The following is a 3,340-nucleotide window of genomic DNA, read 5'->3' on the forward strand; positions in this document are numbered from 1 at the left end:
AAAAAAATTTAAAATAAAATATAAAATATTGGTTCTATTATGTACAAACCCACATTGGTTCTATTATATACAAAAAATATAAAATATTGAGAAAAATATGACAAATGTCTCATAAAGAATGTTCATTTACATGAATAAAAACTATTGATACAATAATATTTTAAAATTTAATCGTTAAGTCGTCTAGTACGTGTCATGAAATGATATTATTTTATAAGATAATATATACAATCATAACATATATATATATATATATATATATATAATACATCGCCATAAAAACTATAAGTAATCTAAATAGGTTAAATAGTAATGAGTATTACAACAAAGAACTTGTGAACTAATTTCATCACTGAAACATGATGACGATGGTAGTAGAAACCAAGCCTCTAAAAACAAATAGAAGAAAAAAATCAAGGATATCTTTACCTATATCATTCTGATCATAAAGCTCAGCATAAAATAGATATATTATCTTCCTCCTGGATACCGGCATGACTGCAAAGATAAAAATCAAATCCTGTTGGATGACAGAGCAATATATTTACTCATTTATTTGTTTACATGAGCCATTCAATTCAGGTACACTCATCATACCAGGCAATATATTTCCACTCTTATTTGTACTGTTTCTGTCCTTGTGGTTGTTTGCAAACAACCGAGTACGGTGTCTTTTTTGTACAACTATGAAATTTACTAAAGGTTAATAGTTTGGTTCTAAAGAAGCACATGCCTGCCAGCATATACATATATGTATTCTTGTCACAACATGTGGTATAAATTGAAGAATTAGAATGTATGTGGGAATGTGTAACAGATTCTGATTCTGAACTTCCGAATTGCATTCAACTCATACAGTAGAACTTGGTAAAATTTCCCTTTTCTTACACCATTCTTGTTCGAATTTCTTGTTAGCAGAATAGTTTCAACAAACTATAATTTTTAAAAAACTAGCCCCTGCATCATAATTAACATACATTAAAAATACATACCTATAAAATATAATCCTTAAAGGCTTTTTTCCTGTTACTTTTTCTAAAGGAAATCAACAGATCTATGAAAAAAAAAGACAAAAAACAAAATATTTGGATACAGGGGAAAGTGAATCTTGCATTGTCAAAATCCCATCATTCCAAAAAACAAAACACAACATTGAGAATTAGAAAAGAGGATGTCAAATCTCCAGTATTACCGCTATAATTATCCTCTTAAAGAAGCAAAAAACTGTAGCAATTCATTTTGCTGTCACATTCAAACATGTAACACTGCTATAATTATCTTCTTCATCTACAAATAGCTCCTCTAATGCCCTTTCATTATTTGTGATGAAACCCTGTATTAACATGACAAAAAGAAACCCAAAAATTGAAGGCACCCATTAATGAAATGATACTGGCATTAGAAAATAATAAAGAATTCCTAACAAGCAAGTTGAAAATTGATATTCGAAAAAGAAAGATCTCAACAACCCAGATCACCAATAATATAGAAGATAAACATGGTCAAAATTGCCCATTTGTAAAAGATAGACTTCCTAGTCCGCATACTGGTTGTTAACGAGAAAGAGATATTGATTCTTCACTTGAATCTAATTCACGACTAAGTGTGGAACTAGACCAACACAAGTAAGACTTCTACATGTCATAAGTTCTAATATTTATTATTGACCTTATATGGAAAATAATTACCATGCCAAGTAAAGATATTGAAGGGAGAAAAATCTTGAACTGCAACAAAGAAAAACGAAAACCTTGAGGTAGTATAGCAATTTCACCCATGGAAACTTTTAACCTTCCACATTCAATAGTGATTAAGAGTCCTACAATTTCAGAAGACTCAACCTCTTCAAAACGCAGCGCCTTCGCTTCAATCTCAATCTCTTAACAATACAACATTCTGTGCTAAGAATCAGTGTTTCAATCACAAGAAAGAAGAGAGCGATCTAGGGTTTTAAGATTTAGGGATTTTGGGGATAAACAAATCAATTGAGCTTTGAACAAATTAATGATTTCGAAACCCTAGCTATCTTCTCTAGGCTTGCCCTAGCAACGAAGTGAGTGAGAACGAGTTCCTAAATCTAGTGCACGAACATAGATCCTACACCAGTACACCAACATAGCTCTAAAACAAATGTTTCAGAGGCAGTGGCGCGATCAACACCTTATGTGAAACGCATTTGTTAAAGAGAAAAGAAAGATGAAAATTGTGTATATTATTTCATCATATAAGAAGATAATACAATTGATATATATAACTGTTTAAAACAATATAAAAATGGAATATAAATATAAAAACAGAATATAAATATATGAATATGAATGCGAACGAAAAATAAATTAAATCTAATATCCGCTCAAGTTGCAGCATATATATCTTTAATGCTCAGTTTGGACAACAAAGATTGAAATTGCGCTGGATGCAAAACTTTAGTATGAATGTCTGCAAGTTGGGCTGAAATAGAAATGGGCAGGAGCTTAATTACACCAGCTTGAACTTTATCCCTTATGAGATGACAATCAATTTCAATATGTTTTGTCCTCCCATGCATGACTGGATTCTGTGCAATTTGTATAGCAGATTGATTGTCACAAAACAGAGGAACTGGTTGTGGTAGAGGTTGTTTCAAATCATGGAGCAAATACAAAAGCCATTGAATTTCACATGTTGTGGAAGCTAAGGCTCTATATTATGCTTCAGTTGATGATCTAGATATAGTATCTTGTTTCTTAGATTTCCAATTAATTAAGGATGCACCATAGAACACATTAAAACTAGTCATAGACCTTCTAGTGTCAGGGCAAGCAGCCCAATCAGAATCACTAAAAGCCTTGAGAGCATGTTCTATGTTGGAGGGAAAGAATAATCCTTGTCCTGGATTGTTCTTGATATAATAACCTGCCAAGAAGTCTTCTATAGGCATGCACATCTGAATAGGATTTCCCTTCTGTCTTGGAAAATTTTGTGTCTGGCTATATGGGAGTAGAAATAGGTTGACATCCCAACAATCCTGCATCTTCTAGAGATCTTGCAATTTCTAAGCCCAAAAAATACTTGAGTTGGCCTAGGTCTTTAATCTTGAACTTTGCCTTCAGTAGAGCCTTCACATTTTGGATTTTCCTGGATGTCATCACCTGCCAAGACTATATCATCTACATAAACAAGTAAGATGATGATATGAGCATAATCACTTTTGACATATATATTATAATTTGGTCTTATCTCTAATCGATGTGGGACTTCCAACACCCCCCTTCACGCCGAGGTATAGACATCTCATGCGTGATAGTAGAAATTGGGTGGTCCGATAACGGCCCGATAGCGGGTGGAATAGAAGAATATA

The 3,340-nt window shown here is 32.7% G+C and overlaps 1 long non-coding RNA gene across 2 annotated transcripts; it reads right to left on the reverse strand.

Annotated features, from left to right (window-relative positions):
* Nucleotides 1-276: 276 nt before the first annotated feature.
* On the reverse strand, nucleotides 277-2,200 carry LOC148202248 (uncharacterized). Of its 2 annotated transcripts, none has more exons than XR_015785124.1 (2): nucleotides 1,751-2,200; nucleotides 277-1,333 (listed from the first exon to the last, which is right to left on the reverse strand). It is a non-coding gene; the product is annotated as an uncharacterized LOC148202248 (long non-coding RNA). The 2 variants fall into 2 exon arrangements; XR_015785123.1 differs by having other exon boundaries at nucleotides 1,689-2,200.
* Nucleotides 2,201-3,340: the final 1,140 nt, after the last annotated feature.

The sequence above is a fragment of the Vigna umbellata genome, chromosome 3 (assembly GCF_029865625.1).
Source record: "Vigna umbellata cultivar VRB3 chromosome 3, Vumbellata_1.0, whole genome shotgun sequence".
NCBI lineage: Eukaryota > Viridiplantae > Streptophyta > Magnoliopsida > Fabales > Fabaceae > Vigna > Vigna umbellata.